This window comes from Chlorocebus sabaeus, chromosome 11, assembly GCF_047675955.1.
Source record: "Chlorocebus sabaeus isolate Y175 chromosome 11, mChlSab1.0.hap1, whole genome shotgun sequence".
In the NCBI taxonomy this organism is placed as follows: domain Eukaryota; kingdom Metazoa; phylum Chordata; class Mammalia; order Primates; family Cercopithecidae; genus Chlorocebus; species Chlorocebus sabaeus.
The window spans coordinates 89288882-89304163 of NC_132914.1; positions in this window are offsets into that span (position 1 = coordinate 89288882).

Here is a 15282-nt window from a genome sequence, read left to right on the forward strand (position 1 = left end):
TACCACAGGATCAGTCCTATTCAATGTTTTCTGTAAATGATTTGAATAAAAAGTAACAGGGCACATATCTAATCTGCCAGTACTGGAAAGAATGGCAAGATGATGAATAGCACTGATGGTCAAGTGGAAAATTAAAAAGAGAACAGCCTGGAATGCTGGACTAAAACTAGCTATAATAAAATATAAACACAAAATGATGTTTATAAAAATATAGACCAATGTAAATAGCAAAATTCCATACAGTGGTTGATCATTTATTTAGGTCCTTTGCTGAGAGATGCAGATATTTTAAAAAATGAAAAATATTTTATCCCAGTTTCTCATAATATTCAGTCCACTTGAAGAGGGAGATCTATAAAAAGAAAAGTGCAGGGATGGGCCATTTATACAGTACAGAGAAGCAGCATTTAGCTCATCCAATGAAGAGTGACGGGGGGGAAGAAGATGTACCAGTGAAGTAGACCTTTGAGCTGAAAGGGTTTTATTCTGGCTAAAGGGCACAACATGAGAAAGATACAGAGGTGAAAACTAGTAGAGTGTACACAGAAATCTCTGAGTGCTAAAAGGCAGAGCAGGAAATGGTGACAGATGATATTGGAGAAGCTATGAAAACACAAAGTCATATTAAGGAGCAGGAACTCAAATAATCCCATGTTACTCTGGGTCCTCCAGGGTTTAGAAGCCAGAAGAAAAGGAAAATAAGTTTATGGAGAAAAAGGAAAAAATGAAGGAAAGAAAGGTTAGAGGGGCATGGGAAAAACTCTAAGAGTTCTGGGTCTTGGAAGCCACGCAAATAGAGTTTCAAAAAAGATGTGATTTATAGTATTAAATGTAACTCAGAAGTCCATTAAGACGAGAATTTTTAAATGACCTGCAAATTTCACAGTCAAACCAATTGTTGGACTCAATAGGTACAGTTTCAGTAGAGTGGTTCAGATGGAAGCCAAATTAAAGTGTACTTTAAAAACTAAATCAGAAAAGAGAAGAAAGCATGCATTTCCTCGAAAACTTAGTAATGAAAGGACAGAGGTAAGGTAGTAGCTACCAGAGAGAACCTTCATTTGTAATGGAAGAGATTTGAGACAGCTTAGAGGCACAGAGGGCCGAGTCAGTAAGAGAGAAGAGCGAAAGAAGAATAAGACAAGCTTCCAATAAGAAAGAAAAGAATGGATTCCATGGGTAGAAAAGTGAGCTTTGATAAAAAGAAGGGTCATCTCAACCTGAAAAAAAAAAAGAATTGGAGAGAAAATGAGGATGACTGTGGCTAAGTCAGTGGGTAAAGGTGCATGGAAAGTTAAAGGTGACCAATTTTCTCAATGATATCTTATTGTCACAATGGTAATCCTACATTTTTTTTCTTGCTTAAAACCATGTTGATAGATCTTGACTTGACAATATAACATGTGAAAAAGATCCTAGGAGACAACAAGCTGATATAGGTGTTAGGAAAATAAATGTGGTCCCTATCTACTTCCATAGTGATAGGAATCCAGATCACATGCCAATGATATGTTCAATTTTGAACACACTAAACACATTTTAAAAAGACTCTGTGAAATAAGATATTGTTCAGAAAAAGGACATCAAATGACCCTAACCCTTTAAAACCACTTAATGAAAAATTGTTGAAGGAGGTTGGTATTGTTGACCTTAAGAAAGGAAAATTGTGCCGGGCGCAGTGGCTCAGGCCTGTAATCCCAGCACTTTGGGAGGCTGAGACGGGCAGATCACGAGGTCAGGAAATCGAGACCATCCTGGCTAACCCAGTGAAACCCCGTCTCTACTAAAAAATACAAAAAAACTAGCCGGGCGAGGTGGGGGAGGCCTGTAGTCCCAGCTACTCGGGAGGCTGAGGCAGGAGAATGGTGTAAACCCGGGAGGCAGAGCTTGCAGTGAGCTGAGATCTGGCCACTGCACTCCAGCCTGGGCGACAGAGCCAGACTCTGTCTCAAAAAAAAAAAAAAAAAGGAAAATTTAGAAACCAATCTATCATAGGTACCGGGAGTATATTCACTCTACGGTTCTTCATGTAGCAAAATTTGGATATGACAAATAGGTAGGTTTTATTTTAAGAGAATAAAATGCTCATTTAGAAGACTGTGCAGCTCTCCACCGCTTAAAGTGTTTGAGAGGTTCAATAACTTAAACTCAGGAGGGTTGCAGCAAGGACTCCTGCATTTGGAAAATGTTGGTTATCTTCCAACTTTAAGTTTCCATAAGTCTTTTTTTAAACATTATTTATCCATTTTTAGAGGTTATGGAATAAGATATAGAACACACTAGTGGTAGTATCTAATGGGATGCTGAACACATTGAAACAGGAGAGCATTTAAAATCATAATGTTTAAAGTTTGCACTATAGGGATTTGGCACTGAATTTTACAACTTGGTTTAACTGCGTAAGTCACTAAAAAGATAATTCACTGTTTCAGAGCAGTGAATTACAATTCATAGTAATGAAGTTTGAGGAGGATAACTGGCAGCTTGCAGAATCTGGAACTTGACAAAACGTATAAAGGGGCCATTGGCAAGATCCATACAACATGTGGGGAGCAGGGAGAGTAGAGGTGTGTACATGTGTGTAGATATAAACCAAGAGGGGTGAAAGAATAAGCAAATATATCATCAAGCATCCAAGCAACCAAGTTTACTAGAGAGGAAAGGATAAGGAGATGGAGTTGGTAGGACACTAAAGGACCCCCACCAGGCAGCCAGGAAATAATGGTCCATGAGTGCCAAAGTCTTATGTGAGAGTTGCTGAGTTGCCAGGAGGTGTTTTCCATCAACCAATTAGATGGTCAATTGTTTCTGAGCCTAACTTAAGTGGAAAAAGGGGAGTCCATCTTAGAGATATGAGGGTATCCTTAAAAAATTGGGCTTTAAAAGGGAATTGAAACCAAGAACTGAAATACAATTGAGACAATGTCTCTCCTTTGAGCATTGGTCCCTGTGGCCTCTGTGTTTTAGTCTACATGGGACCCAAATGCTATAATTTAGTCCCAGATTCAAATCTTCCTCCAAGAACTATACTTACCAGCCTAATCTCTGTCAGGAACTTATTCCTGATCCAATAGACTATGACCAGAAAGGGAAGGCCCCATGGAATTAAACAGCTGGCAGGAATACTTTGCTGGTACATCATGGATGGGGTTATGGGGAGGCTATTTATAGAAAAGTTGGAACTGAACAAAGAACAAAATATATACTCACCAAATATATACCAACCAGCTTCTGATATACCAACGTAACTTCCATAAATCCTTAGATTCCTCCAAACAACTGAAGGCGACAAGAACCATGAGAGTGGCCAAATATAAGAGGTGTTTCTCCAGATTAGACAGATGATATTCATGAATTCTGAAAGTCAATAACGTAGAGCAATTACTTGTGTGGACTTTGCAGTTAGAACCTGTCTTCAAATTGTGCCTCTGATAAGCACCAGTTGTGTGACTTGGCCAATTAGTTAAGTTTTCTGTGCCATTTTTCTTCATCAGTGAACAAGACCCATGTTAGCACACACCTCTTCAGTGTGTAAATAAAAGTAAATGAGATAACACACTCGAAGTATTTAGCACTGTGTGTGACACAGTGTGTGTTTCCAAAATGTGGCTGTTGCCCTGAGTCTCCTGCAAACATTATTTAGATGACACCCCAAGGAAAGCAAGATGAAAATCTGTTTTGTTGCCTCACCTTTTGTCTCAACAATGGTGAAAGATCTAGTCCCTTTTAATCTTACCTCGCTCATAAAACAGTCAACTCTAAACCATCCTTACATTTTAGTTTTGAGGGAGGCTTTTAACAGTAAGTAAATTTCTTTTTTTGTTTGTTTGTTTTTCTGAGATGGAGTCTCGCTCTGTCGCCCAGACTGGAGTGCAGTGGCACCATCTCGGCTCACTGCAAGCTCTGCCTCCCGGGTTCATGCCATTCTCCTGACTCAGCCTCCCAAGTAGCTGGGACTACAGGCGCCCACCACCGAGCCCGGCTAGTGTTTTGTATTTTCAGTAGAGACGGGGTTTCACCGTGTTAGCCAGGATGGTCTCAATCTCCTGACCTCGTGATCCACCTGCCTCGGCCTCCCAAAGTGCTGGGATTACAGGTGTGAGCCACCGTGCCCAACCAGCTTCCTTTCTTTTTGGCGGATGTTCCCTAGACGTCCTGTGGTCTTGCTGAAGGAGTGGCCACTTAAGAGTCCTCAAGTCTCATTTCAGAGACAATGGGTGGTAGTGGGAAAAGGTTCATCCCAGCTGATGTACTGTTGATTAATCAGGTAATTCAGGGGCAATTAATACTGGAGATTTTTTGGAGAAGGAAAAGGGGGATATGGTTTTTTGACCCAGTCTTGTTCATTACTTATGCAAATTGAAGGCAGAGGACAGGCCAGTGAGGAAGAGATATTTTAGGGACAATGGGTGTCTTGGGTCCTTGAATATCATAGAATAGCAATGCCTGACATTTGTATAACGCTTTAGGATAGTGGTTCTTAATCTTCGGCAAGCACAGGAACCACCTGAAGGGGTAGCGAAAACACAGATTGCTGAGCCCCATCCCTAGAGTTTCTGATTTAGCAGGTCTGGGAGGCGGGCGCAAGAATTTGCTTTCCCAGCAGGTTCCCAGGTGGTGCCCATGCTGCTGGTCTAGGAACCACATTTTGGAACCCATTCTTTTAGCGTTTGCAGAGCATTTTCCCGGGTGTTATCCCATTTAATCCTGACCATAATTTTGCAGGGAGGCTTTATTATCTTCGTTTTCAGGGGAGAAAGCAAAGGAATAGAGCTCCATGCTTTTCCTCTCCCTGCTAGCTATCTGAAACAGTGCTAACAACCTATATTTGTCATGACTTAATGAAAACAGTTAATAGCACATCACTAATTCAATTTGTAATAATGACAGCTGATGAAAATGTTGTTACACTCTTGAAGAAAAAGGGCTGTTATGTTTTTATACTGCAAAGAGTGGGTGCTCAAAACTTTTTAGCTATTTGTTTTTTTCACTTTTGTCATGTCATCTTACCCATAAAGTCTCTAAATACCTGAGTCTCAATCGGAAGGAAGTGGAAGGATGTCTTGGTGGTGAACATAAGTATCCAAAACTCAAGTATCCAGAATGTAAATGCTACAAACTTGAAGAGCACCTTGGGAGAGCTGCATTAATAGATTAACTAAATTTCCTACAGTTATGCTGGCTATTTATCCCAAGTACTTGCACCTATACTGTGTGCCAGGAGCAATGATTCTGATGAAACATTATTAAGGTTGTCTGAATGAAAGTAAGTTTCTGTGTGTATTTCCTTTTGCAAAACCAACTTCTTTTTCTGCTCCTTTATAAGTCTCAGCAAACCTTTATTAAATAATGGTCAAGATGTGCAGGCTAATTTACAGACTATTTATTTTCTAATTTAATATCGGGCCTGACTTTTAGCAATTCTGTATAAGACACTAAGCTTCGTAGTTGAATTGTATAACCACATAGTTTAAAATGGTAGACATTATAATTCTGAAAACTGGAAAATTGTTTTTGAAGAAATGGGAGTAAGGAAAAGAGCTTCACAGGGGTCTTTGAACTTACATTTCTATGGTTTCAGATTTCAGCTTCAATTATTCTTAATTTAATAATAATTTAATAAAGTATATACTTGTATTATCAAGAAGCTTTCATAAAAATTTTTAAGAATACACGACATGTAAATAATCATAAAAAACAACTAAAGACTACTTTCTAAGGGGTTTCTGACCATAAAATTCCTATGTGCTAATGAAGGTTGAGTCTGTAAACCTTCATTCAATAAACATTTATTTTGCACCTATGATGTGCTAGGTACTTTACTATCACCAGCTCAGTACACCACACCAAGAGGCTGACTATAGCTGAACAACCGTACTGAAACTTGATATGAATCAGCATGGTTTAGTATTACCATATTGTTGGTCCTGCTGTGGCTAAGGCCGTTCTGATTGACCGAGCTGTGGAAAGCCCATTTTTCTAAGTACTTACGTAATAAAACAGGGCTGTTGAGGGTCTGGGGGGAAGTAGGGTGAAAAGGAAACATCTAGTGTACAATTACTATGAATCAAACACTTCCATTTCCTCATTTACTTTTCGCAATGACCTCGAAGTAGGCTTCAGTAACTCCCTATTACGCATGAAAACACTGAGAATCGAAGACTTGAGCAGTGTACTTCAGACACACCACTAGAAAATGAAAGAGCCAGGCTTTTAACTCCATTTGACCCTCAAATCATGGACCTGGCCTTTGGACTGCTACTCAGAGCCAGTGGTTACATGCAAATGTTTTAATATACTCCACAGGACCATTGTCTACATCTATCTACCCCATGCATGCACCTGCCCTTTTCTGCCATACACCCCTGTCACCTTATACTCTCCTAGGTTGGCCTGTCACACTCTTGAAATTTAACTAAGGAAAACAAGCATGCAATCTACGAAGCTACAGAAGCCATCAATGATTGATAAAGTATTAATGGCTGATCACTCTGGTTTACTTCACCAGTAAAGCAACTGACAACTGTCTATGAGATCTAAAGAAATGAACATCCAATACCAGAATTTTAGAAATCCTTAACAAGCCAATGGCAGTAAAGGTTTTAGTGAAGAAGGCCTTTTAGAACCCTTAACATCACACCTCATTAAATGATTTTACTATAGTTGTAAGCAACAAAAGTAGATTTTTTTTAAAGTATTTCTGGTATTATCTCAATTATGAAAAGGATAAAAATAGAGGCCAAAAGGCCTGTAGGATATATATCAGAATATTACTGTAATAAGAGTATAAGTGACTTTTCCCCCTACTTCTTTGAGATTTTCTATATTTTCCTTTTAACATAAGCATGTATTACCTTGGCCATCAGGGAAAGAAAATTAAAAGCAAGAACAAAATATTCCCACAAGACAAGTGTCCATTCTAGCACCAGGAAAGGCAGCCCGGAGGGAAATGCCGTGGATATGCTGTGCCCACAGAGATAAAGCCTTACACAGCCAGGAATATTTTGAAGCAAGCACTGCTGGCAGAAACATTGAGGCTTTCAACTGAATGTGGCCTTCCTGGGGACAGATGATAACATCCTGTTCTGAGTTATGGGTACATGTTGCTGAATACAAGGTCGCAGTATTCTAATAGGCTTCTTTCCTTTTTACTTCCTCTTTTTTTCTTTCATAGTAAACAAGACTGAGGCCCATTTGAAGTCATGAATAAAAAAACAGAGTCAGTTGCTAAACCCTGTAGCCTTAAACCGGTACCCATTACGGGACCTGAATTCCTATATGGATTCAAAGAGTATGAAAATTCCAAGCCCAGAACTTGAGCAAACACTGAAATGAGGCTCTTGCCTTTCCCAGGGCTCCATAGAGGTACTCAAGATTTCTATTTGGCCCTTTAATATCTGCTTAGCCTTTCTTTTTAAGATAATTTATTGTTTGTACATTATTTTCTATTATTTCTTAATTTCCTTGAATATTTAAACACACTCATTTTAAGATTGCATTCTCTTCATACTAATCTGAAGTTCCTTGGGGGTAGACAGAAAGTCTACACCACTCAGAACACACATAGTAACATTATCCATTCCAAAATGTGCTCACAGAGAGAACCTATGATGCCAAAAGGAAACCAAATGGGAGAGAATCAGAAGAAAAGAAAAGAAAAGGGAACAAATTGGCTGTGCACAGTGGTTCACGCCTGTAATCCCAGCACTTTGGGAGGCCAAGGCAGGCAGATCATGAGGTCAGGAAATTGAGACCATCCTGGCTAACAGGATGAAACCCCATCTCTACTAAAATACAAAAAATTAGTAGGGCATGGTGGCGGACACCTGTAGTCTCAGCTACTGGGGAGGCTGAGGCAGGAGAATGGCGTAAACCCGGGAGGCAGAGCTTTCAGTGAGCCGAGATCTCGCCACTGCACTCCAGCCTGGGTGACAGAGCGAGACTCCATCTCAAAAAAAAGAAAAGAAAAAAAAAAAAGAAAAGAAAAAAAAGGGAATGGATTACATCCAAGGAAACTCCGATTACTACAAAGAGAATGCAATTTTAAAATGAGTATGTTTAAACGTTCGAGAAAATAAAGAAAAAGTAGAAGATAATCAAAAACAATAAATTATTTTATAAAAAAAGAATAAGCAGATTTTAAAGAGCAAAACAGAGATTCTAAAAATAAAAATTAGAGCAAGTACAGATAAAGAAAGAATATGTAAAAATAGATCAGACAAAGTCACCCAAAATGCAGGTGAAATATTTCACTAAAAAATTAAGTGATGGGAAAACATTCTTAAGATGTTAAGAGACATGAAGTATAGAATGAGAAGTTCTAAAAATATATTTAACAAGAGTTCCAGAGGAAAATAATAGAGGAGATGGTGGAAAAATAACATTTTAAGCAGTATTAACTTTGATAAATATGTAATATCCAATTCAATGTGATTGCTTAGCAGGGTGCCCTGGCTCACACCTGTAATCCCAGCACTTTGGGAGACCAAGGCGGGTGGAACACTTGAGGTCAGGAGTTCGAGATCAACTTGGCTAACATGGTGAAACCCCCGTTTCTACTAAAAATATAAATATTAGCCGGACATGGTGGTGGGCACCTGTAACCCCAATAGTGGAGAGGCTGAGGTGGGAGGATCACTTGAACCCAGGAGCTGGAGGTTGCAGTGAGTCAAGAGCACAACACTGCATTCCAGCCTAGGCAAAAGAAAAAAAAAAAAAAAGATTGCCTATTATCAAACAAAATAAATAAAGGTAAGTCCCTACGTTGATGCATTACATAATAATGAAAGTGTAAAGTAGCAAGGATAACAACAGGATTCTAAAAGCTATTAGAGAAAAAAGACAGATGGACATAAGATTCTTCACTGGCCACAACCACAGTCTCCTCTCTGCAAAATCATCATTTAGGAATGAAAGCAGAAATAGGGAATGTCTCAGATGCACAAAGTGTAAGCATCTTTGTGACTCACAGGCCTTCATGAAAGAACTGCTAGAGGATACACATTGGCAAGAAAAAAAATGAATCCCATGAGTGAAGAGAACAAAAAGCAATTATGAGCAAATAAATGAATCTAAAGGAAACATGTTGACCTTTAACATTATGTAGATATCATAGAAGTATTCATAATATATGGTATTATAGAAGTCTCTATGCTTTTCTATAATCTAATTACCTTTCCCAATTTTCTAAAAAAGCTATAAGAATAGCAACAGTTAACATTTACAGATGTTTACCATGTTTCAGGCACTGTACTAAGATTTTGTGATGGTTTATCATTTATTTCCCACGACAATCTTGCAAGACAGATCTACCTGTTATTCTCATTTTATAGAGGTCAAACTGAAGTATAGAGCAGTCATTTTTTTTCAAGATCATATAGATAACAAACAATAAAAATGAATCTGCGTGACCTAGGGAAAGTCAAAACCCAATTTCCTCATCTGCGAAACAAATATATGGATAGTTGCTCTGACCACATTCTAAGGTTATTTGAAGTTGAAATAACACTAATACATGTTAAAGTGCTTTAGAAATTGCACTGTGCAGCTTGAAGTTATAATAAAAACAGAATATGTGTGCCAAATTTTAAAAAGGGCATTTTGCCACTAGTTAAAAGATGATAACACTTTATTCATCCATTCAAAATATACTTTTAATATGGCTTCAGTAGGTAAATGTAATTTTGAGGTTATAAAGTAGTAGTGCATTTTTCAGTTTGCTTGCTTGCTTATTTCTGGTTCATCTTGCTCCAGAAAAAAAATTTCAGGCGGCTAACAAAGGGTATACAATAATAATTAATAATACTAATAATATAAAAGGACTCATGTTGTTTTTTATTTTTAAAATACACCTTAGATTTTATTTCTGAATATACACACTTTTCAAAAGCAATTTATTATTACTTTAAAACATAACTTTGCTCCATATGTCCTCTGTCACCACCTGTACTCTGACACACACACATAAAACAAGTTCAAGCAGCAGGAAAAGTTCATATTGTCTCTTTTAAAACATGAAAATTGCTAATTTTCATACTGCCATGACATAGTTCAAGCTAATGATGTCATAATGTGATATTAAAGTAGTAACTCCTGGCCGGGCACAGTGGCTCATGCCTGTAATCCCAGCACTTTGGGAGGCTGAGGTGGGCGGATTACCTGAAGTAAGGAGTTCAAGACCAGCCTGGCCAACACAGTGAAACCCCGTCTCTATTAAAAATACAAAAATTGGCCGGGCGTGATGGCGCACATCTGCAATCCCAGCTACTCAGAAGGTTGAGGCAGAATAATCACTTGAGCCCAGGAGGTGGAGGCTGTAGTGAGCCAAAATCGTACCACCGCACTCCAGTCTGGGCAGCTGAGCAAGACTCTGCCTCAAAGTAAATAAAGTAAGTAAAGTAGTAACTCCTGCAGTTATAACAGCCTAATCAGACAGCTGACATCACAATAGTATTGCTAAAATGTTGGATTTTACTCGATTTCCATAAGAAAATGGAATCTGACACTCATTGCATGCTAATCATTGCAGTTTAGTATGTCCCTTATTTATTTTGGTTAAGCATTTCATTCTCAAATAAAGAATTAAGTGAGAAAATGAGCTAAAATTCGATAGAGACACTGGTTGGCAGTCATTTCTTTTGGCTCCCATAATACAGAATTTTTAAGCCTATAGAAAATGAGAACAGATGTAGATAATGACACAATTTGTTATTTATGAAGGCAGGTTTTCTATAAAGATCTAGGAATTATCATGAGAACTATTCATTGAACCTCAAAAAAATCAATAAATATTAATATCAGAATGCAAATGTTTTTGCTACAATTTAAAACATGAAGAATATTTACCCATTACGCCTTTGAAAAATCCAGGCCAGCCTGAATACTTATTAACTGTGTGTCATCAGACGATTCAGAAAGTTTCTCTGAACTACTTGAAATTCTCAATAAAGAAAAGCTTGTGCATTGTTCTGTCTGAATTTCCATTGGCTCTCATAGCTTAGCAAAACAAAGAACTGAATATGCCATCAAGAAACCTAGGCTCTGGCTGAGTGCAGTGTAATTCCTGTAATGCCTGTAATTCCAGCACTTTGGGAGGCTGAGGCGGGCGGATCACTTTGATGTCGGGAGTTCAAGACCAGCCTGGCCAACATGGTGAAACCCCATCTCTACTAAACTACAAATATTACCCAGGTGTGGTGGCAGGCACCTATAGTCCCAGCTACTCAAGAGGCCGGGGTGGGAGAAGCACTTGAGCCTGTGAGGCAGAGGTTGCAGTGAGCTGAGATTGTGCTACTGTTCTCTAGCCTAGGTGGCCAAGTGAGACTCTGTCTTCAAGACAAAAAAAAAAGGAGACTATCTTAAAAAAAAAAAAAAATAGGAATCTGAATCAAATATTGGCCTTGCCACTTAATAGCCCTTTGTAATTTCAGGTAAGTTCCTTAAACTTGAGTTACATTTTCTACATCTATAAAATGACAATAGTGATACCTCCTGCAAAGGGTTATTTGAAGATAAAATGAGAACAGAACCTAGTATGCAGTTAATTAAATCCAATTTAGAAGTGACGATATTCCACAAAATTATTAATTAACCTTTGGGAGTTCTATTTTGACTAGTATGAAGCTGATGACACCTATCTGATGGAAATTAAATGACAAGTAAAAACAGATGTGCATATTGTCCTCAAGTTACCAGTTACGATATTTTGTATGGGACCTTCCTTTCACTTAAACACTTAGAGGGCAATGTAGGTTTATTAATTGGCCTAATTTCCATATTGCTGTGTCTCAGGCAATAGAGAGGCCCAACATACTTGTATGCGACCTGACTAGAAGCACATATATGTGCCAATCTGTTATGACAAATTGATTCAGTCTTTAATATCATGAGTTCAGAGCAATGAATTGGGTCACTGAAGTTTTTTAATCATTAAAAGTCTATTGCTTTTGTTGTAAGACTACTGTGTGGGACCCTTCTAAGAGAGATGCAAAAAATAATTGACTTAATGAAAAATCATCCAGCTAACACACTATGCAAACATCAAGAGAGCAGAGAGACTTGTTCCAAAGCTTCTTGGCAATCACTTATTCCTATCCTCTGCTGAATCCAAGACGTCCTCTGTGGTGCCTCAAGCAGCTCCAGGCAATAGGGAGACGGAAAGTTTGACTCCTGCTCCACTTCTTTAGCTTGATTCCACCAGCACTGCCTTTACAACTTTCAAACACTGACCTTTTGTCTAAGATTACATTTGCACAAAGGGTTTGTTTACTATAAAAATGTTTAACTAGCTGATATTCCAACTTCCTCATCTTAGAGAGGAGGAAATTGAAGGCCAGAGGGGTAGCACAAGTCACTTGCGGTTCCTTCAGAATCAGGAGCAGAAAAAAAAAATTGTCCAGTCTTTCAATCCAGGTTATTTCCACCACACTGCTTTCTTGATAAGATTAATCCCTATCATGTACTAAATGTTGAGCATCTTACTTGGTGTTCTATCTGTATTTACCAATGAATAATTGATAAATGCATTCCCTTACTTGGTGTTCTACCTGTGTTTACCAATGAATCCAGCAAAATCTCTAAATATTTGCCCCATTTGAAAATAAAGTTCAAGAATGTTAAGGAACTTGCACAAGCCTGCATTCAAATCCAATCTAACTGCAAATCCTCTACATGTATTTGCCAGGTTTAGATAAACAAATGTTTCCTGTTGACCATCAAAACAACAGATCATCCTAAGGTGACCCAGGGGGATAAATAGAGAATGCATAGTTTATTGCCAAATTTTGGCTCTACTTTTTATGTGTACTTTATTAAAATTGAGGCATAATGAATATAGATATAGAAAGACCAAATGAAAACCTTATTTGAGCATTGCTTTCATCTCTTTCTGCCCTAAGATTATCAATAATCACTTCTTATTTTATGTTGATACTATATTTTATTAGAATAAGCATGTGGTTTTTCCAGTCTTTGATGTATCATAGATCATGTGTTTGTACATATTAATTTCTTTCCTTGTTCAAAAGGTCTGCTGCTTCTATTGCAAATCAAATTTGTACATGTGCTCACAGGAGGGGAATATTGCAAAGATGTTTTCCACTGGCATTATCATTTTTCAAGTTTCATATTGAAACCAGTTTTCTTTATCTCTTTCATCCTCTAACTCAGATAAGTAATGTAGTTTTTAGCATAATTGTGATATAACTCTGTTTTTGTCCTGTTTTGTTTTTTGTTCAACTGTAAATCTGCATTTCATTTGTACAGAATGGCAAGGTAAAAATGTGTATGTAGTTCTTAAAAATCTCTATAATATGAAACTATTGCAGATAGGTCTAAAAAGAGACTATAAAAAGAAAAGCAATATGTAAATGAAATCAAATTTTAAAAGAGAATGACAATAACATCATACTGAATAGAGTGGGGTAACCAGAAAGAGAACACAAGCATACCTCTTTTTATTCACGTTGCTCTGTTGTGCTTCACAGATACTGCATTTTTTTACTAATTGAAGCTTTGTGGCAACCCTTCTCCCAACAAGTCAATTGGCACCATTTTTCAAAGAGCATTTGCTCACTTCATATCTCTGTGTCACGTTTTCATAATTCTCAAAATATTTAAACCTTTTTCCTTATTGTCATATCTGTTATGGGTAATCTGTGATTAGTGATTTTTGCTGTTGCTATTGTAATTGTTTTGGGGCACTGTAAACCACACCAATCTGACGGCAAACACAGTGGGTAAATATTGTATGTGTTCTGATTGCTGCACCAACTGGCTATTCTACCATCTCTCCCCCTCGCCTTGGGCCTCCCTATTGCCTGAGACACAACAATATGGAAATTAGGCCAGTTAATAAATCTACAATGTCCTCTAAATATTTAAGTGAAAGGAAGAGTCACACAGCTCTCACTGTAAATCAAAAGCTAGAAATTATTAGCCTTACTGAGAAAAGCATGTGGAAAGCTGCAACAGGCCAAAAGCGAAGTCTCTTGTGCCAAACAGTCAAGTTGTAAAGGGAAAGGAAAAGTTCTTCAAGAAAATTCCAAGTGCTATTCCAGTGAACATATGAATGATAAGAAAGAAAAACAGCCTTATTGCTGATAGGGAGAGTTTTAGTGGTCTGGATACGAGATCAAACCAGTCACACCTTTCCCTTAAACTAAAGCCTAATCTAGAGCAAAGCTCTAACTCTCTGCAATTTTATGAAGCCTGAAAGAGATGAGGAAGCTGCAGAAGAAAATTAGTAAGCTAGAAGAGGTTGCTTCATGAGATTTAAGGAAAGAAGCTACCTCCATAACATAAAAGTACAAGGTGAAGTAGTAAGTGCTTGATGGAGAATTTGCAGCAAGTGATCCAGAAGATCTAGCTAAGATCATTGATGAAGGTGGCTACACTAAACTACAGATTTTCAATGCAGATGAAACAGCCTTATATTAGAAGAAATGCCTTATAGGACTTTCATAACTAGAGAGGAAAAGTCAATGCCTGACTTCAAAGCTCCAAAGGACAGGTTTACTCTATTGTTAGGGATTAACACAGTTAGTAACTTTTTGAGTTGAAACCAGTGCTCATTTACCATTTCAAAAATTCTTTTGCCTGTAAAAATCATGCTAAATTGACTCTTTCTGTGTTCTATAAATAAAACAACAAAGTCTGGATGACAGTACATCTGTTTACATCATGACTTACTGAAATATTTTAAGCCATCTGTTGAGACCTATTGCTCAGGAAAAAAAAAAAAAAGACTCCTTTCAAAATATTGCTGTTCATTGACAACGCACCTGGTCACCCAAGAGCTCCGATGGAGATGTACATGGAAAGTAATGTTATTTTCATGCCTGCTAATACAATATTCATTCTACAATCCATGAGTCAAAGAGTAATTTTGACTTTTAAGTATTATTACTTAAGAAATATATTTCAAGGCCACATGTGATGGTTCATGCCACCTCTCTTTTGGGGGCAGAGGTGGGAGGATTGCTTGGGGCCAGAAGTTTGAAACCAGCCTGGGCAACATCTGTACAAAAAATTTAAAAAAAAATTATCCCGGCACAGTGGCACATGCCTATGGTCCCAGCTACTTGGTAGGCTGAAGCAGAAGGATTGCTTGAGCCCAGTAGTTCAAGACTTCAGTGAGCTATAATTACGCCACTGTACTTCAGGCTGGGTGATAGAGGGGAGATCCCATCTCTTGAAAAAGCCAAAAAAAAATATGTTTCGTAAGGTTATTGTTGACATAGATAGTGACTCCCTTAATGAATCTGAGCAAAGTACATTGAAAAT